Source organism: Canis aureus, chromosome 5 (assembly GCF_053574225.1).
Source record: "Canis aureus isolate CA01 chromosome 5, VMU_Caureus_v.1.0, whole genome shotgun sequence".
Classification (NCBI taxonomy): domain Eukaryota; kingdom Metazoa; phylum Chordata; class Mammalia; order Carnivora; family Canidae; genus Canis; species Canis aureus.
Window position 1 is genome coordinate 26934777 of NC_135615.1, and position 22598 is coordinate 26957374.

Consider the following 22598-nt stretch of genomic DNA (forward strand, 5'->3'; position numbering starts at 1 on the left):
CACTATAGACAGAACTGGTAGGAGCTGAGGGGCAGTATTTAGCTCATAAGCACGAGTGCATCTCTGGAGTCACTAAAGTTACTCTCTTTTCTGATAAATTAGCCTATGCTGGTTAAAGTATTCAGAATATCGCCTCTGACTCAAACCGTAGCCTTCTCTACTTCCTTCCATCTGCCCTACCCATGGAGCTTTTACTTTAAAAATAAAGTGGTCTCCTGCCTCTTGTTCCTAAGTACCATCAGCTCTAAAATAATTTGTGAAGGTGTCATGATGTAGCAAAATAAGGAGTTACACATACCTGGAGTCTGGAGTCCCACATATACTGCTTATTAGCATTGTGAACATGCATGAAGTTATTTAAACCTTCTGAATTTTGAATATCTAAATAAAAATAACCAAAGAAATGCAAGAATGTTAAAAGTAGGAAATGACTTAGCATGGATGAAACTATTTAACATATAGCCAACATGATATAGGTAGGTAATGAATAAATGTTCATTTTCCTTTATTTCTGCCAAGTCAGGTGTATCTCTCCTTTCAAAGATGTTTTGCACCCTGGTATCCCTCAATCTTAGAATAAGGGCCTGAGTACCACTAGTCCTTGCTACGGTAATTAAGAGCAGTGCTGAGTTCTTTACAGAAAGAACTCTTTAAAAAAGAAGCAACTCTTCAAAGGGGAACACAGGGACAATTAATACCTACAGTAAAAAACTGCACTGCGAATTATTTTTTACCCATTCCTACAAACTCCTCTTGCCTGTATTTTTTTTTTAAGATTTATTTATTTATTAGAGAGAGAGAGAAGGGTAGAGAGAGAATCTCAAGCAGACACCTCTCTAAGCACAGAGCCCAACACTGGGCTCCATTCCAGGACCTTGAGATCATGATCTGAGCCAAAATCAAGAGTTGGCTACTTAACCAACTGAGCCACCCAGGTGCCCCTTGGCTGTATTTTCTTAAGCAATCTAAGTAACATTGCTGGGTAACACTGTGTCTTTCATTGTTCACTCCTCCTTCCATTTCAGCCCTTATCTTCTTAGTCTTTAGGCGAATATACAGTGATAGCTCAACTGATGAAGTGTTGAAATAAACATCTGCTCATACACATCCTGTTGAAATGCAGACTAAAGCCTCAAGCATTTTTAGCTGACAAGTTCTCTGTACATATGCAGCATTTTACACTTACTGAGAAGAATCTATGTGCTAAAAGCACTCAAAAACGTGATCTCTAGCACCATAAATATGAAAATTTTCCTTTGGGTTCTCTAATTTCCATGGTGTTAGAACCATGTATAACTATGATGCCATGGCCTAAGTTATGAGGCTTTCGATCTTCATGTGAGTGGTCAAAATGAAGTCATTTTGATTTATTTTGAATCAAACAAATAATAGAAATCTTTGATTTCCAGAACCAATAATCTTCAATTGGAGATGCATGGATGAGAGAATTCATAAAAGAAAGTTTTAAAATAATGATCCCACTAGGCTCAGCTGCAACAGAGATGATGAGAGGTGGCATGTAGCAGTAAACAACATGCTAGATTGGTTATCTAGAGTCCTCGTCTTTTATGCCTGACTGATATAAAAAGTTGAATTAATTTTCTTGATTCCACTATCAATATCTCTACATTGTGGGTACTGGATATAAGAACTCTAAAAGAAAGTAACCTTGAGGCAGATGAAACCTAAGAGGTCGCCAACAAATTCTAGTTGCCCTCCTATAGTTATAACCTCCATGCTATGATTTTAAAGCTATTCACATACAAACATATTCAATCAAAAGGTATGTATTTTGATTTTATTCACATACAATTGTTTTTTGGTTGACTCTACCACAGTGCACCTAAATTGTAACTTCATAGGAAATTTAACAGTCAACTCCTTCCACTTCCTTACTTAATGTCTTTCATAGCAACAGTTTTGGATGCAATGTTTTGGCTATAGGGAATATTCAGATTATCTAAAGCCAGCTTATGATATAGGGCAGATTTTTTGGTTCTTTTTTTGTCCATATAACATTGTTTGGAACAATGCTGTAGATGGTCTAAGTCAATAGTTTCCTTGAGAACGAAACCCCCAAAACATCAGCACAACTAATCAAATACTGTAAAATATAAACCAAATGTATAAAATATGCTCATACATCCATTTCCACTTATGTTATGAGAATACAGAACGTATCAGCTTTCCTTAAGCAAGGCAAGCTACACAGAAGAGTTTCAAAATAGTCTTCAAACAGTGGTTGGTGCAGGGCTTTTTGCATAGCACAAACAACTAGTGCACTAAATTGTTTCAGATGAACTGAAATCACAGAACCAAGTCTTAGCTCCACAGGCACTAGTAGGTTTGGGTTGATTAGCCTATTACATCCTTAAAGTTCAATGAGAGATTGTGGGTAACTGCATCAAGGCTGGTTCTTAGAGAAAACCTGCAAGGGAGTCAACAAAGAAAAAAGAGAGAAAACTTAATAACAACTGAAAAGTAAAATCAAAGGTGATGCCTTGACCTGAGCTTTGAGAGGCTGAGAAACTCAGCAATGATGTTTTTCACTTCAGCCATAACACACGCTGTTCTTCCCTGGTCCTGAAAATAGCATGTGACTTATGAAGCATCCTATTAGCTGTTTCAGGAAAGCACATTTTCTTCTGAAAAGATATCGGTTTAAGAATAAAAGAAACAAGTACAAACACAAAGCCAAACACACTGGGGTCTACGCTGGGCACTCATTCAAAATGTCATGTCATCTGAACACGTCTCCAGTTTTTAATGGTGCTTCACTTGGGTCTAATCACATTCAAACCCTGCTGGGTTGCATGCTATTATATGCTTTAAAAATGTATAGCCAAGACACAACTAAAATAAAAAGCTCATACAAGCCAGCAGCTGAAGCACAGAAAGAAGACACCTTTGGGATTCTATTTCGTCTGGTGCAACCAAATCACAAGGTCATCTGTGACTTGTTGCCCACCTGTGTCTCTGTTTCCTTGTTGTTAAAATAAGAGTGATCATTAGAAATGATTGATGACCTAAAGCTGTCATATTTACTTTCTTTAAATTACATTTAGGAGCCTGTTTTAGGAAACCAGACAAACGGCCCTTCTCTTCTTCTCCCCTTTACCATTACAAATGAAAGATCTTGGGAAGACATATTCCCAAACATCTATTTCCACCAAAATATGAACTGTGCTATTTCTGTATTTTCCAGGGATGGCATTGTTCTGAAAAGTTTCAAATGAAAGAATTATATAAAACCTCCTTTCTAAATATTTCAAATGATGAATTTCTTGTTCTGAACATTTTAGCTTTGTAGAAGGTCATATTAAATTGTATGTGCACATCAAACAGTATTATGTATCTTTAGGTGAGTACGTAGGGGTAACTCGTCCTTTGATTATTTTCCCCTGAAGTTTGAACATTTGCTCGTGAAGTTTCTGCTCTGTTTTTATTTTTTATTGTTGACATTCAAATGGAATTGAACCAAGAGTTTTCTGGTCAGAAGGAGAAAAATGATAAAACCATTATAAACCAAAGGATCTTGTGATAGTGTGACAATTTCCCAATGTGGCTGCTTCCTCATCCCAAATGTCCGAGGGATGTAATCAGAAACAAAGTGCATTTTATGATAAATGCCTTGGGGCAAATGTAGCTCACAAAAGATATTACAGTTTTCCTCTATTTTGCTTTCTCAGAAAAAGAAAACACACACACTTTATTTTGAATTGTCTTAATATTAGCTGGTTCTCCAAGGAGAAAGGGAAACACACACATCCACACACTCATCAAGTTTGGCTGTTGTAGCTAAGAGGTGACCATGTTTTGTTTTATTTTCCTAATCCCAGAACAACTAAACATTAACATGTTTTGCCCTGAGTAACCGGATGTGACGTGAAATATGAAAGGTGCATTTGAGGTGCAGACAGCTATTCCCAAAGTAAATTAAAATGGCATAGGTTTAAAAAACACTCCTGTAGGGGGCTGCATCCCACCTGCAGAACTCAGTCTGTGCCAGTGACAACATACTCAGACACCAAGAACAAAACTGTGACCCAGTGACTGAGCTGGAGTCTGGTGCCCAGATGTGTTGGGCAGAACATGTGGGTAGGCTAATGAGACACTGCTGATCTGTGGGCCGTGGATGGGCATGGGGGGTGCTTCTGTGAGCTGCTAAAAGACCACGCTGGTGGAGGTGGGGGCAAGATTTCAACAGATCAAAGGGGCCTCTGTGGCCACAGTTGTGCTGATGCAGGGGTGGACGCTGCCTGAGATAAGCAGTGGTGGGGTTACAATGCAGTAAGCGCACTTTGTTGTCTGGCCTCAATCCAAAGAGGGAAGCTCACCAAATGGCAACAAACATCCTCCAATCAGACCAAGAATCACTGAGAAACACCCTTGCAACATTGTAAGAGGCGAAACTTTAAAATACAGAATGACCTGACATATGCAATGGGAGAACCATCTACCCATCTATTCCCAACTAAATCTTCCTTTTCCCAAATTAAGTCCAGGGTCAGGTGAGAACCCGATGAGACTGGTCTGTTATTTATAAACCTATATTAATAAAAACTATTAATGACTAGATGTTGGGGTATGGTGACAACTGCTTGAGGACCAAACTAAAAGACAGCATATAGGGCTTAAACTGCATTTTGAAAACTAATTTTTAGTACTACATATTTTTTAAATAAATAATGTTTTTTTTTTTTCCAATACTAGGGAACACTATGAACTATGAAGCAAGGATAGTAGGGCCAACTGCTAAATCTCTAACATTTACTCAGGCCATCCTTCTAGCCCAGAGGCCTCTTGTCCCAGGGGTATCAAGCTGCTCGTCTCTTGCCATCTACCCTAGATGTGCCTTTCTTAGCCCAGAATGAGTACAAATTCAACTAGTGTCTCTGTGACGTGAGCAGCATGAGATCTGAAAGCTGAAGTATGCTCTTTAGATAAGCAGTTCTCACCTGGAGCAGGTATCAGAATCACCAGGGGGGCTTTTTAAAATTCAGACTGCTGGGCCTTTCCACACAGGATCTATGTCTGTAGTCTGCAGCAGGGCCAGGGGATGTGCATTTCAAATAATTTCTAGGTGATGCTGAGCCACACTGCCCTATGATTATTACTCATAACATAATTGTCTCCCCCACTACTCAATCCATTACATAAAAATAAAATTCCAGAGCTGAGACGATTGTAGATAGCATCTAACTCAACTACCTCCTTTTAGAGGAGGCCCAGGAAGCTTAATAAGTATCACAAATGCTATAACCCAGGTGGCCTGGTTCCAACTCAGAGATCCTTTCATGCTGTCATCCTACCTCGTGGCTGGTTCCTTTTAATATTTTCAATGAGTTTTATCCCTGCAAAGTTCAAATTAATTTATAGTGGCTGCATAAAACATTATGAGAAGCTTTTAAAAAGGAATATGACTCCTCTGTGTTAAGCACCAAATTAAAGATCAAACTCTCAAGTTTATAATGATCATCTTTAGATGATTAATTTTTAAAGGTAAGTTCTTCATTTTTATATTAATTATACTATTCTTGAGTATTTTGTAGAGACCAAAACATTTGAATTTGTTGGGTCTGTTCGAATAAGGTTTTATATATATATATATATATATATATATATATAAAACCTTACTCGAATATATATATATATATATATATGGTGTATATATATATCGGCAGCCTGCTTGTTCAATTTTGCTGTAAAAGACAGCTAATACCTTTTTGAATAAAACTCAAAGACAGTCCATTTCTTTCTCCTACTGTTGAATTTTCAATATACTTTTGTGATATCTCTCAGTCATTCTGAATAAATTAGTGTGTGTGTGTGTGTGTGTGTGTGTGCATGAGTGAATGTGTTTGTGTTGAAAAAAGACTGGAGGAAGAGGTTATGGGAGAGTAAGAGGGATACAACAATCCTGCTGTCTCTTTCATTTTCCTTTTGCAGTTGACTACTCTTGACAGCATCATTTCAAAACCATTTCAATTTTTTGTGCAAGACAGGGCTACTTCTTTGGTTGTATTTGCAAACAAAATTTGAGCTAGACTTGTGTGACAGTGGAGGCTGGATCACAAACTCCAATCATATGGAAAAAAGCCTAATGACCATCACCTGCCTGAAAATCCACTTATAGACAGGGACAGTTTCCCATGTGTCCTATTCCAGAGAATTACTAAAATGGATTTCATGTAATTGTTCTTTGGAAGACACAGCTTTTCAAAGAAAAAGTCTAAATTCAAGAATTTTTGTTTCATTTTTTGCTACTCTCACTGCCAAATACACCAAAGATGGATCTGTCTCCACTTTAAGAGGGGCATGAAATAGGATACAAATATCTTCACTCTAGGTGAATACCTGGTATGGAAGTGATAATGGCAGGAAGCAGGGATTCTTCAGAAAGCAGTGGCAGGTGCTTCCTCCTGTATCTTCAGCACTTCTTTAGAGTTGCCAATTATTTTCAGTCCATCTAAACTACTGGCATCCTTAGTTACCTGGCAGCTGCAAATAATATTCCTTTGAGGTTATCCACAGTTACAGAGATCCTGATGCTAATTCCTGAAGCTAACTCTTTTGAAACATTTTAAAATGGAGTGGCATGAGGACTTCATATGGTTAGTTACATTATGGATTTTTAAATTCCAGCTTCTAGGAGACAGAGGGCTATGAAGAGTCTACTTATTTACAGCGGGACCTCAGGTACTCCTAGTGTGTAATTCACTCTGAATCACCCTGACCACTAAAGGCAAAAATCTATAGAAAGTTAGACTTCACATCTCTGAAACGCTCTGTAGGAATGCAGCATTGCAATAATGGAAAGAACCTTGAAATACCATCTGGTTATAGACATCTTTGCTTATGAAAATAAATGCTCAGATAATCTAGCATAAATATTGCCCATCTTCTTTTTCAAAGTCTACAAAATAATTGGTTCAGAGTTAATTCTCTTTTAATAACCAACAAAATGAATATATTAGATGCATAATGGCCCTTGGCCCAGAAAGCTTATAATTTAGTGGGAGAAGCAGCCATGTAAGTATTAGTCTAAAGTATAGGTAATAATTAGATAAGTGTTCCAGTATAAATATAATCAAAATGCTGTGGAAATACAGAGAGATGAGTAATTAAATTTACCCTGGGATATTGGAGGAAGGTAGCATTTGAGCTGAACCTTCAAGAATGAAACCAGCTTTGGTAGGTCAAAAGAGCTTTGGGACAACCACCAAGAATTAGGGATCTACATGGATTTGTCTTGGAAAAAAGTGACTATAACTAAAGTGAGGAGTATAGCAGGGTGAAGAAGTGATGCTAAACATATTGGCAAGTCCAGTTTGAACAACACTTTGAATGTATGTTAAATCATCTGAAATGTATTCTTCAGACAATTGCAATCCATTAAAGTTTTTGAGCAGATGTACAAGTCTGTTACTATGCTGCTGGGAAATGAGATGGGTGCTAACCACCCGTCTGCCATCATCTCCTCCTACTGATGTTCCTATCACTACGCCTTTGAACTTGCTGTTCCTTCTCCCTGGAAACCTTTTTTTCTAGATATTCATCTGAGGTATTCCTTACTCTAATCCTTCAAACATTGCTCTTTTGGAAGGATGAAAGGTACTAACCTAAGGAAGAAGAGAAAATCTCTGCAAGAATGCACTGCTGGAAGGCCTGATAAAGCTTCCTTCTCCACCAGCTGACAGTCAGAAAGCCCAACCACTGGCATGATTCCTGATGTGGGTGGTGACAAGGTGGTAGTCGGGGGATCTACGGGGTGTCCCTTAGGCACAGGTGAGGACACTCACCACAATGGTCAGAAATGAGAGCACGGAGTAGAGAGAACTCTTTCATTATCTTTTTTCCTGGTAACCGACTATACTGAACAGAAATCTAGGCCCCTCTGTGCTTCCCTTGAGATGAGAAGGCAATAAAATTCATCACATGTATAAAAAGGTAAATGGGTCAATAATTTGACCTCTTGCTACACAAGAGGAATTCAACTCTCCCAAAGAGATGTACTATATGAAGCAGAAGACACAGACTAAGTCAGAGATGATAAGTTCTACACAAACTTGGGGAATATATCAATTCAACTACTTTATCACGTTAACGAGAAAAACATTTGAGATTTGGAAGGAAAGACAAACATGCCTGCCAAACTAGAAGTTGGTGAGATACCACCACAGACAAAAAGATAAGAGGAAATGATTGCTGATATAGATGATAAACTTTAAAAACTCACCAAGAATGCCCAGGAAAAGGATAAAGAGAAAATGTGAGAGACATAAGAAATAAAACACAGAGATCCAACCTATATATAAAAGAATTTCCACAATTATGAAAGTATTTTTAAAAGAATGGAAGGACTAGTTGATATATCTAAAGAAATACATAGGCATAAATATTAGAGAAACTAATTATGTATGGATCAGAACAGACCATGACATAGCTCCCACCACCCTACGCCATCCTGGCACCTCAACTGCTGGTCTTGCCTTTTGACCTCCTCTTTCCTTTAAGACTTTCCTCTTTCCCTTTGTCTTATGGTCTCTCTCTCTCTCTCTCTCTTTCTTTTTTTATCCCTTCCCCTCCAAGAACTGTGCTTTATCTCAATGGGATGTTTAAATGTGCACAGCATCACTGATCAAATAACAGCAGGTGTGTTATGTTTATCCTAGATTTATTACTTACATGTTAAGTCAAGAATTAAGAGCTCTAGTTGTACTCATTTTGTTAAAAAAATAAAGATGATGTTATCTTTCATTCGTCATTTTGAAAAGCGATCTTGACTTAAAACTAGAAACAGTTCTTTGTCTAGTGAAAATGACTTGGAGGTTAATAAAACCATTTCTTTCAGCTTGCAGAACAATGAGTTGAGAGCTTTGATAGCTTTGTTTAAACTATTTCTGGATTTGGTCACTTTTATTTTTATTTCTCCTGAGTCTCATTTTTGGCCACCTGTCCAACTTAAGTAACTTGTAGACTTTGAAAAATTATATTGTGATCCTTGGATTGGAAACCTCAGGAAAAACAAGAACAACTGGTAATTCTCGAATTAACAAAGAAGATATTATTTCAGGGCCATGCTGGGCTTTGAGTGCAGATGTCTATTTGACCTCTGACAGTCAGCTCTGGGCCATTGCCCAGCTTTGAGAAGAAGATCTGTAGAACCCAGCTGCTGTCTATCCCTATGATGATGCCAACATGGTTTGGGGCCACTTAAACCATCATATCATTTGCATTCCTTGTTTCTCAAATGACTTGTATCAGGGGACTACAGATAGTTTATATCTATGGATCCTTTTATGCATGATACTGATTCTCGGATAAAACAATGTCACTATGGGGATCCCTGGGTGGCGCAGCGGTTTGGCGCCTGCCTTTGGCCCAGGGAGCGATCCTGGAGACCTGGGATCGAATCCCACATCGGGCTCCCGGTGCATGGAGCCTGCTTCTGTCTCTGCCTCTCTCTCTCTCTCTCTCTCTCTCTCTCTGTGACTATCATAAATAAATAAAAAATTAAAAAAAAATGTCACTATGGATAAACAGAAAACAACCAAGTGCACTGAAATGGATGCAAAGAATCACCATTGCTTTAGCAGTCTCCCTGAAAACTGCTCAGGCCAGCCCAGCACAGCCCAGCACAGCCCAGCACAGCTGTCTTATAAGAGGTAACATTTTGCTTTACCTTCAGAATGGCAGTCTTCTGTAACATGCAAAGGGATTCCCATGGGCACTCAAATAGTCCCTTGTTTGTTAAGAGAGATTCTTACTAAGTAAAGCAATTTACTTAGCAATTTAACATATTTATGGAATTTAAGTAGACTATTCTTTGATTTTGCTATTTTTCCTATTTTCTCTTTTATCCTGCATGGAAGAGTAGAGAGGTTTAATATAGTGGATTTTTCTTAAAACCCTCTACCTATGTGTCAAAGAGGAAGTCAAATGGGAATGTTTACTGGCATACTGCTAACCCTGTATATACAGGGTCATGGAATACAAGAAGGGCACGGGACCACAGGAATCATACTAATCCAGTTTCTTTCTATTATTAGTTTCTGGATTTACTAAAGAGAGAGAGAGTGAGAGAGAGAGAGAGACGTATGTTTGCTTTGTCTTTAGATTTCAATTTAGAATTATCGTTGATAAGTAATGCACATTGTATTTCCATAAATAATCCCTTCAGGTCTCTGCAACAGTGAAGGATCAATATTATTCTTAAAACTCCAGCAAGGTAAACTCACTGTGATTGCTTCTTAAACTAATAAAACATAATTTAAAGAACTGTTTCAGCTAAACAAAAACAAGAAAAGAAGAAGATAAAGATGAAGACAAGGATGAAGAAAAATAAAATAAAATAAAATAAAATAAAGTAAAATAAAATAAAATAATAAAACATCTTCCAGTTTTCACCCAAAGTCCTGTGTCTTTTGACTTCTGATTTCTCAGAAACTACAGGTGAAACTGAATAGCTGTTTTGAATGAATCCTTTTAAGTTTTACATTTTCTGATTTCCTAAACTTTGTTATATAGAACAAAAACGTACCTTGAAACATTAAATGACGTTTTGTTGAAAAAAATGTTACATGATCCAATAAATTTTGGAAATACTTTATGTTCTAACTCCTTTTGGAGAGAGGGTATATTAAAAGCTCTAAGGAGTCCTACAGAAATATGTTTTTGTTTGTAACTCAAGGTTGCCCACATTTATTTTACCACAGATCCTTATAAAAAGGTCTGGCTTACATTAATAGGTAAAAATATGATCGAAAGGAGAAATTCAATAGGTTTCTTTAAAATAGCTGTTTATTATTTCAATGTGTATTCAAATTGGCTCTTGCATCACAATAAAACCACCACACATGACCAACTCCCTTCAACTTGGAATACAACTTATCTCCTTATTTATGTCTAATGCAGTGGTAGAGTGATGATTTCACAATGGTAAACTTTTCTGTGCTGCAGTGCTGATAAAGTTTAAAGACAGGCATTTTTTCCTAATAGCATCTCTAGTGGTATTTTTATTTTCCCTGTGCTTCCCTGATTCCCAGAATATGACCTTTGTCTATTTCTGTCTTTTGATGATTATGGGCATGAAGAGACTTAGATATGGAGGGGAAAAGATAATTGCCTTGGGCCACAGGAATAAGTAGTGACTAAAGTATATAGAGAAGATTATACATCTTGAAATCTACTTTCCCCTGGCACCATCATTACTGCTGCCACTACCACCCCATGGGGTAAGGGAGCTCACTTATTTCTGAAAGTAGTTAATAACCAAAACAAGGCTCAAAGGGAAAAAAATCATTAAAAAAATAACAACAACAACAACAAAAAGCCCTACCCCTTTCACCTTATTCTATTCTTGGCTAAAGAGATTTGCCACTACCAATTTGCATTCATTATATTTGATTTATATACCTACGCCTAATCGTCCAATTGTAGTCTACCTAAAAACTGTGCCTACAGCAAAACAGTTAGATTTTGTGCCCCTAGCATAACTGTAGCCAGGACTTACTTGGGTTCTGATAATGTCAATATACTTAAAATTGCATTGACTGTATTATAGGCAAGTCCAAATGCCACATAGGCGAAATACCAGAAGAGAGAAATAACTTGAGAATGGTTGATAGTTTGCTTATTTTCTTATTCTCTTGTGTTAAAAATTGTTTTTGATGGTGGGGATGTGTAGGCACAAGAAGACTATAGTTTTCAGAGATTAGCACTTAGGGAGACTTGATATCAGGGGATGCTTTTTGCTTCCCTGTAAAAGAAAATTAAATATTTCCAACCTTCTTTGCTTAATCAATATTGATCTGGAGCATAGTTTTTTGTTTTTGTTTTTGTTTTTGTTTTAATTAGCGTAAGCGAGCTGGCAAATACACCTATGAAGTGCCGCCCAGCCTGAAGTTGGAGACCTTTCATGCTAAACGTTATGAAGTGGAGGGACTGGGATAAGCCAGGCTGGCCGAGACAGGTGGTAGGCAGCAGGGCAATAGGAGTCGTTTCCTCTGCAAAAGGAACATACATTTCAAGAGGTCAGCATCTAATGTCTACTTGCCTCGTGGCTTCTCAATCTGTCCTCCTACCTCTGATCTACACTGAAACTGTCTTCCTCCTTAGATAATTCATAATTTCATCTTTCCTACATTCTCTTTCCAATCCCATGCAGGAGTGGTGCTGTTGGCTTACGAATAAGAACTACAAGCACTAGTGACACAAAGGTCATACCTCACGGGCAAATATTTTTTGTCGTTTTGTTGTGTCTTGCCTCTGTGAGGCTATGTCTTCAGAAGCTTTTTCTTAGATTTTATGATTTTCCTGGATGACTACTAACTGACTTTTTAGCCCGAGACCTAGTGAGACTTGAACATCTTTGGCTGATGGATACAAATCCTTGTTTCAGCAATGGTAGTAGAAAGCTCACAAGTCCACCTCCAACATTAAGAATCCTGTCCATCCTCCAAGTCTAAGAAAGTCAAGAAGATATCAGATACTCAAATTCACTGGCAGAGTGTCTGGCAATAAGGAATTGTGAACAAAAATAAAAGATACATAGACCAATTTTAGAGCGGTTCGAAATCTTTCCAAATTTAAGAAAATAGACGAGGTACTCAAACACATGCAAGGACACTTTAAAATAATTAATTCACTCAGATTCTCTATGATGAACTAAAAGGGCCATCCTAGACTATTCCTAATAAAGCAAATTCCACTTATTTTGATGGGTTATTTTTAAATACCTCTTCCCTTTTCAATAATCTTACACAGATGCAAATAGTGTGACATTAATAAGCTACCCCTTATGTAGAAATTCTGCTTGTTTAATTTATAGATATCTTAAATTGTGATCCAGGTCTTAAATCACTTACTCTCTGTGTGAGTTCCAGGATTTCTACCAGATATACAATTCAATCACATGTCTATTTTAATAGCATTTACAGAAAGAAGAATAAGAAAAGGTTTGAAGAGTAAAATCCTAAACCACACAATTTCTTCAGGATGAACAAATCAACAAGTAGTTTACAAGTCAGGGAAATGAGAGCGATCTTAAGAATGGCCGAATAAAGTACTGGATTTGTTTCCAAGGTCTTTTAGCTGACCCTGTTAAAAGCAGCAAGTGGGAATTGAAAAACAAATTATTAGAAAGAAAGAAGTAGGAGCTCAATCCCCCACAGGACTGGGTCAGTAAGTATGCAGGATCAACAAATTGAAGTAGATGCTCATGACTTTTGTATTTAGTCAATTGTGAATCCCTAGTGCTTGAAACTGGGAGTGAGGAGGAAAACAAACACCAGCGAAATGCCACAGTCCACCTAAAATGCTGCGTCTGTCCTTGGAGTTTCCAGTGAACCCTTCTGGGCAAAGAGGGCCTTCCTTTCAAAAGAGCATTACTATATAATGGAGTCTATTCAGTTCTCCACAGCAGGGTAAAGAACACAATATTAGTGCCATATCATTTTCCCCCATTGTCTATGAAATATTTGAAGTGGAAATGGCTTCTTTCAACACCAGGGACCATGTGGGAAATGACCTGTATGCAGGATAAGTTGACAGGCACAGTGGGGAATTTCATTACACCTTAGAACTTGACTGGCATGAGCAGCTCACTCTAGGCTCTCCCTAACCTCTTGGCAAGTGCTTGGAATTGAATCTGTAAATGTTAATCAATATTTCAGGCCTATTAAATAAAGAAAGGCATTGTGAAAATCAAAGTACTAATGGCCAGTCTGGTTCTGTGAGGGTCTGTTCAGCTGTCAAAAGCACGAGATCTAGCAAGAGAGAATATATTTTAATAAAATTCTTTCAAATTTATATAAAACACAGTATCTTTGTTCTACCACAGTACATATAATATCAGTGCCTCTGAATACTCAAACATGTTAAACAGAAATAAACTTTTTCTTTCTAAAAACACTAGGAACTAATGTCTCTTAAGCATACCAAGGGAAAACATAAAATAACCCTTTGAGATAATCTTTCAATCATTTAAAATTTTAGCAAAGAAGCCATGTCACACCATCCATTACCAATCTCCTCCAGAACAGCAAAGTCCAGGAACATGAAGAGTTAGATTTAAAACACAAAAGTATAAAAAGCATTAAAATAAAATATATCCCTGGTGCTGAGGATGTTTTCCTAAGGAAGATAAAAAAAAAAAAATGGAATCCATGATGGAAAAAAAAAACTGAATTATAAAAATAAGAAATTTCTTTACAAAGAAAGAATCCATAATAAAGTTAAAATCATACATTATTGTGAGAAAAAGTATTTTAAAAGGAGACATCAACTGAAGGAATTAAACCCAAAGATGTAAATAATTCTAATTAATCAAATGAAATACTACTATGGCTAAAGAAAAAAATGAGCAAAGAAATAAGCAATTAATATAGAGAAATGAGTTAAAATATGAGAAAATATTAATAAAAATTATCATAACAATGAATACAATTTATATTTATTTAATAGGCAAACATTCAAGTTACTAGTAATATCCATTGTTGGTAAAGACAAGAAAATGGACAGTTGAGTAACTATTGGTATAAAAGTAACTGGTGAAGCACTGGAGGACTATTAGGAATTAAAACGTCCATAGCATTCCTATTAATAATTTCATTCCTAGGGATCTATTTTACAGACAAACACACACATATGAGCAAAATTCATGCATGAAAGATTTATTGGATGAAAACTACGTGTTAGGATCCTTATAAAAGGTACAGATACAGAAGAAAATACAGAAGACAGACAGCAGAAAATACAACAAACACAAATCTCTGCCCTGCCTGGGTGGAACAGGCAATAAACAAAACTAATTAGTAAGACACATATATTGCATATAATATATCATGGAGTAAGTAATTAAGGAGAATAATGATATAGGGATTGAGGTTCGTGTGTTACAACTTTAGATACGATGATCAAGAAAGGCCTCACTGTCATACTACTTGAAAAAAAACATTAAAAAAAAGAACAAAAATTAAAAAAATAAAATAAAAACAACCCATGTAGAGATATGGAATGACTGGGTATTCCAGATATAGAATGTGATACAGATAGAGAAGCTAAGCCTGGAATCTGCTCACAATGTTCAGTGAGCATCAAAAATGCAGCTGAGTGAGGAGAAGCAAAGGAGATGAGTCAGAAAGACAATGAAAAGTCCAGACAATGCAAGGGTTGTCTGTCATTGTCTGGATTTGGCTTTATTCTGAGTGACACAGGGAGTCCAGGCATGGTAAGGATCCTACAGGGTCAACCTGACTACTGTGTTAAGGAAGCCTGAGAGGCAAGAGTAGACCCAGGGAGATTGTCAGGAATTGAGTGGAGCGTCTGCGTATCTGCTCCAATACTGCAATAGAGAAAGAAAAAAATAAACCAAAAATTCATGAATGTTGTCTTACAGATTTAGCTAAATTATGATACTGTAGAATGTTACATAGCCACTAAAAAATGAGATAGATTTAGTCTAATTCACATGCTAAATCCTCAAGACACATTATTGAGTGAAAAAAAATGTATTCACATTGATTTCATCTAAAAAAGAAAGGAAAAAATATATGTGTTTATCTCTACATTAGTAATGAAGAACTTTCCAGTTACATACACAACCAAAAAGGGGAAGGGCAAAAGGAGTGGATGTTTACATTTCACTTTATGCACATTATTCTTGGATCTTGTATAATAATCTGTTCATTATTATAATGTGATTTTACATATCATAACTTTTGGCTAAATAGACATTTTTCTCAAGAAGACATACAGATGGCCAACAGGTACATGCTCTAAGTATCACTAACCATTAGGAAAATAATCATCTTTTCACCTCTGTTAGAATGGCTACTATCAAACAGACAAGAGGCAACAAGTGTCGGGGAGGATGTGAATAGGGGACTCTTGTTGGAGGGACATTGGAACATTGTTGGAGAGAATGTAAATTGGTGCAGCCACTGTGGAAAACAGTATGGAGGTTCTGCAAAACAGTTAAAAACAGAACTACCCTATGACCCAGCAACTCCACTTATGATTATTTATCTGAAGAAAATGAAAACACTACCACAAAAAGATCTATGCACCCTCCTGTTCACCCCAGCACTACTTACAATAGCTAAGATAGAGAAACAACGTAAGTGTCCATGGATGGATGAATGGATAAAGAAACTGAGATTAGGTACGGATATAGACACAGACACACACATACAATGGAATATTATTGTCATTAAAAGAATACAATCCTGCCATTTGTGTAAGATGGATGAGACTTGAGGGCATTGTGCTAGGTGAAATAAGGTAGGCAAAGACAAATACCTTATGATCTCACTTATATGAGGAATCTTAAGACAACAGCATATATAAATTGGTGGGTTGCCAGAGGTGGGGAGTGGGGGATGGTCAAAAGTGGTGAAAAGAGTCAAAAGTTCAAACTTATTGTAAAATAAGTCATCGAGATATAATGTACAACACAGTGACCGTATACTTCACACTGTATTGCATATTTGACAGCTTTTAAGAGACTCATCTTAAAAGTTCTCATCTTAAGAAAAGAGAACCTTAAAAAAAAAAAAAAGAGAACCTTGAAACTATGTACAGCAATGGATGTTAACCAGATTTATTGTGGTGTTCATTTTGTAATATATATATAAATGTCATATCATTATGTTGTACACTTGAAACTAACAGTTATATACGTCAATTATATCTCAATAATATAAGTGAATGAATAAATAAATAAGCTTTCAAAATGGGAATAAAGGAAATCGTGAAGGCAATACATCTTTCTGAGTGGGACCACTAAAATTTTATTTGCATCATATCTTTGAAATTAAAATGTCTTTATCTGTTCCATGACACAGGAAATATTCTTTAAAAATATGACATTTTTATTATTATTTAGCTATTACAAAAGAATTCTAAAGAAGAGAAGCAATCTCTAAAAGCAACAAGGCTCAAAATATAAAGAGTTTCGTATACCTTTGTATGCATTCTGAATTGCTAATGGAGAACCAGAACAGAAAAAGAATATTTCACACAGCACAATTCTTTAAACAGATGGGTAACTACAATCTAGGTCAACTTTCTAGGTGGCTTTTTTTAAAGTGAAGTAATTTTAGTACCTCAATTGGGCTATGAGAAAAAAAAATGTGAAGGAATGCACCTGTTGTGAATCAAGTCAACTTTTCCTGAGTGGGATCTTCCAAAGCACAGAGACATTCAGTTGGACACAGAAAAATCCAAAGTGACAAATTCAATTCAGCATTTGACACTACCTTTTAGATATTTCAAATAGAAGTTTGAAAATGCATAATATTTGAGAGCTGCTTAGGAGAAAAAAAATATAGGTAGGATTTCCATCACATACTTTGGAAAAATAATTCAAAAGATAAAAATAAAGTATTAAAATTACTAGAATAAGATATAAGTTAATATTCATATAATTTGGATGTGGGGGAAGTGCTCCTTTTCCTGGCATCAAAGTAAGAGACTTAAAAAAAAAAAAAGGACATGATAGTTTTGATTAAATGATATTTTAGGGGATGCCTGGGTGGCTCAGCAGTTGAGAATTTGCCTTTGGCCCAGGGCATGATCCTGGAGTCCAAGGATCGATTCTCACGTCGGGCTCCCTGCAGAGAGCCTGCTTCTTTCTGTGCCTATGTCTCTACCTCTCTTTCTGTGTCTCTCATGTATAAATAAATAAAATCTTAAAAAATGATATTTTAAGATGTGTAAAATATAAACAATAAAAGACTAAGAAACTAATATGAATAAAATGAACAAGTAGCTTTAATATACAATGTGTTCTCACAAAACAAGAAAAAAATGGGTAATCCAACAGAAAAAAAAACACACTTAGGATATTAGCAGGCAATTTACACAAACATGAAATTGTAAATAGATAATCAGTATATTTAAAAGATTGAACTGAACCAGTAATAAAATGCAAGTTCAAACTAGCTACGCTTTTACATCAGCAAAATTAATGTGTGGGTGCATGTGTGTGTGTTAGAGAGACAGAGACACAGAGACAGAATAGTATCTCACAGATCCACTCTCCTTAACAGGATAATCCTCTGAACAGGATAATCCCACCAACTTCCCAGCATGCTCACCCCTCCCAATGAATGAATGAATGAATGAGTAATTTTTCTTTGTTCCTAACTTTCTCACCTGCTACTACCCTATCCTATTTTCTCCACCCTTTGCTGAACTTCTTGAGAAGCATTTTCCTCTTACTGGACGTTTTTCTTCCTTGAATTCTGAGGCACCACATACTCCTGGTTTTCCTGTCACAGCTCTGGTATTGTTTTCTCTCTCCTTTGTTGGCTCACTGCCTTTACCCGGCTGCCCAGTGCAGGAATTCCTCTACACTCAGTCGTTGAGTCCTTTATCTCTTCTCCCTGAAGTGCTCGCTTTCAGCCAACTCAGCTTCATGACAACCAAAAATTACAGATGACTCCTACCTTGTACATGTTCAGTTTCTGAATATCCAGAACTGTGAACTGGTAGGACAAAACTGCATGCTTAATATTTTCACTTGGATATCCCAAAGATGTTTTGACTTCATTTGACAAAAAAAAAAAAAAAATAGGTTAAGTGATCTTTCATCTTCCAATATTATCTATTTCAGTGCATGACAACCACTCAGTTATTGAGAGCCAGAAATTTAGAAGTCATCATTGGTTTCTCTCTTGACTACCTGCATCCAATCCATCACAAAATCCTACAGTTAAAAAATGGATCATAAAGTCTCTCAAATGTCTTTTCTACCTTCATCACTATTACCATAGCCCAACTACTAACAACCCTTACCTCGAGTGTCACAATAGCCTGCTTTCCAGTGCATTCCTTCATGTGCTATGCTAGTATTGAACGATGGTATCAAAATATGTATCCCAGCAGGTCACCTCTAGCTCCCAACTCCCACTTCAGCATCACTACTGTTTTTAGAATAAATAACAAATTTCCTGACATGTCCTCTAAAGCTTTAGGTAGTCTGGGTCCTAATAAGCCATGTGCCATGCCACGTTTTCTTGAGGTCAGCTATTTCCTACTTAAGACTTTCAGACTGGCAGCATCAGTATCACCTGGGAACTGGTTAGAAATGAAATTCTCAGGCCCTACCTCAGCCTACTAGGTCAGAAACTCTGAGGAGTGAGGGAGGAGGCCCAACAGCATGGGTTTAACAAGCCCTCCAGGAAGTTCTGATGCATGACAGTTTAACAACCACCGCTTCAGATCCGTGTTCCATGAACAGTGGCCTTTTCTCTTCCTGGCATTGACCGTTTTTCCTCTTACCCCAGGGCTTTTGCACATGCTATTTTCTCTGTCTGACAGTTTCTTGTCCCCTCCTCTGTCCTTTCTAACAGTTCTCTCCTATTTTTCTTTCTGATCACAACACATTTATGCTTGCTTACCTGGCAAACTTCCCTTTCGTACTTTTCTCAATATCTTTTGTCTCTTTTTCATAACACTCGCCACAATTTTAACTTTAAGTATACACTTTTGGGTGATTGTGTGACTATTTTCTGTCTCCCTCCAATAGAATGTAATCCAGTGATGGCCTAACAGTTTCTGTTATTGCTTACCATTGCTCTTGAAACATTTGATACATAGTTTGGTGCAAACTAAAATACCAATAAATATTTTAAATGAATGAATACTGGTTTATAGATTGGCATGTCTATGGACCTAAACATTTTTAGTATTCTATCCAGACGACTGAACATATTCTTTATATATTTTTGCATTTATTTTCAAAATTTAAATACTATCTTAAGTGAGCATAAATACGACTTATAAAACAGAATCAAATAGGGATCCCTGGGTGGTGCAGCGGTTTAGTGCCTGCCCTTGGCCCGGGGCGCGATCCTGGAGACCCGGGATCGAATCCCACGTCGGGCTCCCGGTGCATGGAGCCTGCTTCTCCCTCTGCCTGTGTCTCTGCCTCTCTCTCTCTCTTTCTCTCTCTCTGTGATTATCATAAAAAAAAATTAAAAAAAAAACAGAATCAAATATACTGAAGGGGGGAAAGAAACAACACATTTTAAGTACAGGTTAAATGTTCATAATCCACTGTGATGGTTCATTTCATATGTCAACTTCACTGGACACAGACATGGGATGCTCAGATATCTGCTTAAACATTTTTTCATGGGATTTTCTGAGAGAGTGTTTCTGGAGAGATTAACATTTGAATTGGTGAGCTGAGTAAAGCAGATGGCTTTCCCCAGGGAGAGTGGGCATCATCCAATCTACTGAGGACTTGGATAAAAAGAACAAGAAGTTCAGGAAGGTTGAATTCACTCTGTCTGACTTCTGAAGCTAGAATATGCTTCTGCCTTTTGCCTGGTTTTCAGGCGTACTATTGCTCCACTGGCTTTCCTGGGCCTCTAGCTTCTCAACCTCCACAATCATGAGACAAACCCTATAATAAATTTCATATATATACTGTTTCTTTGGGGAATCCTGGCTAATGTGATCACTCCATGCTACTGAATTTGACTTACATGAAATGATTATTAACTACATATTTTTCAGCTGAAGCTATTGCCTTTATTGTCTTCCCAATGAAATTAAAATTTAAATGATTTAATACTTTGTAAAACTTCACTGATGTATTTACATATACACAAAGGAATACAGCTAAGAATATATTAGGATTATAATTACGTATATAAGATTATGTATATATAACTATATACGTATGTATATATACATATATACACACACAAAATTAAGAGCACAGATTCTTCTAACAGCATCCACATAAAGGAACAGATTATTACAGCATCCCAAAAGACCCCTTCATGATACTCACAGTCAGTGCCCACTGAGGATAAACACTATCCTTGATTATTTTATTTTATTTTTTTTTCACTATCCTTGATTATTAAGTTAATATTGGCTTTACCTGTTTTTATACACTTTGTATAAATGGAAACAAACACTATATCCCCTTTAATGTCAAACTTGAACAGTATGTTTGTTAGGTTCATTCATACTGTTGCATGTAATTCTAGGTCCTTCTTTCTCGGTGTCAAATAATAGTCCATAGAGAATAAACAATATTTTTTTATTCATACTACTATGGGGCTCTTTAGTAACTTTAGGTTAGGACCTATTAGGATCAGTGCTTTCTTGAATATTCTACATGCTTTTTTATTTATTTTTTATTTTTTAAAGATTTTATTTATTTATTTATTTATGAGAGACACAGAGAGAATGAGAGGCAGAGACACAGGCAGAGGGAGAAGCAGGCTCCATGCAAGGAGCCTGACATGGGACTCGATCCCAGGTTTCCAGGATCACGCCCTGGGCCGAAGGGGCTGCCCTCTACATGTGTTTTGATGAAGATTTGCACTGATTTCTATTGCTTGTATAGCTAGGACTGCAATTACAGAGTCATAGAATATGCATATGCTTAGTTTTGGTGGATACCATCAAACATATTGGCAAAACAAATGTACCAATTTACATTGCATACTCGTGAGCAATTTGAGTCCTAGCTGTTCCACATGTTTGCTAACATTTCTATTTTCCAATTTTTAAATTTGGCCACTGCTGTGAGTGGTAGCATAGTTTCAATTAGTGTTTCTCTGATGAATCATAAAGTCAAGTGTCTTTTCAACATGTAATAGGATTTTAAATACTGAATTCAGCATTCCAGGATCCAGTCTTACAAGTGAAAACAATGAATTTAATAGAATACAAATTCCCTAATTTTAAAATCACCAATTTCTTAAATGTACATGCAGAGAAAATATAATCTGAATATGTATATTGGTATATGCATGTATGCAGACACGTGCACACAAGCACACTCACTGCATTTTGAAAAAGATCTTAAAATAGTCTATTTTTTAAACCAAGACCTTTTATGGTTCACCATTTCATTATTTCCAATAGTGTCAGTTCAGTAAAATGATTTCTAACATTGAAATTCTCAAGAACTTTGGCAATGACACCATCAGAAAAGACAGCATCTATTCACTTGAAAAATTCCCAATGAAAAGGGAATCACTGCTGTCTTCTCTGCTATAATTCTAGGGAGTCTGAGGCAAATATCCCTTCTCATTTAGCCCTGTTTTAGACACCTCATCTTTTATGGCCTCTAGGCAAACTCCAAGATTTCTTTTTTATTAGGCTACTGAAATTAAACTAATATTGTGGGTTGGAATCATTCTCAAAACTGTAACGGGCACTAGTAAACTAGGGCAAAACTGTTCAGGTGACACTGGACTATTAGGTGGGGGCTGACATGCATTTAGACTGATTTCTTAGTTGTCATTAAAATCTTCACTTGGGGAATTATTGTATAGATGGGCTAATTTTTCTAACCATTCTCTGAGAAAATCAAAGCTTTCACTATTCTACTCATTAATATGAAGGCTGCAAATACATATGGGAAAATGTTTTCCAACTGCATTGTCTGAAGGAATTCAGGATTCACTATCACCATTCCAGTTGAGGCCCTTACTCTTACTTGGAAAAACGCAATGGCTTTCTCCTAGTTCTTCTCATTTCTGGTCACTCATGGGCCACATTCACCCCATGCATCTCTGCTAGATTAATCTGCAATCCCCAGTTAGCCTCCCCCAGGGACTTCC

General features: G+C 36.8%; 1 long non-coding RNA gene across 4 annotated transcripts in view; it reads right to left on the minus strand.

Annotated features, from left to right (window-relative positions):
* The window catches only part of LOC144313864 (uncharacterized), a 58893-nt gene extending 39680 nt beyond the window's left edge, over positions 1-19213 (minus strand). For all 4 annotated transcript variants that reach the window (XR_013379489.1, XR_013379490.1, XR_013379492.1 and 1 more), the window contains exons 1-2: positions 19114-19213; positions 18453-18550 (exon numbers count right to left, since the gene is read on the minus strand). This is a non-coding gene — a long non-coding RNA (uncharacterized LOC144313864). The remainder of the gene's footprint in view (positions 1-18452; positions 18551-19113) is intronic.
* Positions 19214-22598: the final 3385 nt, after the last annotated feature.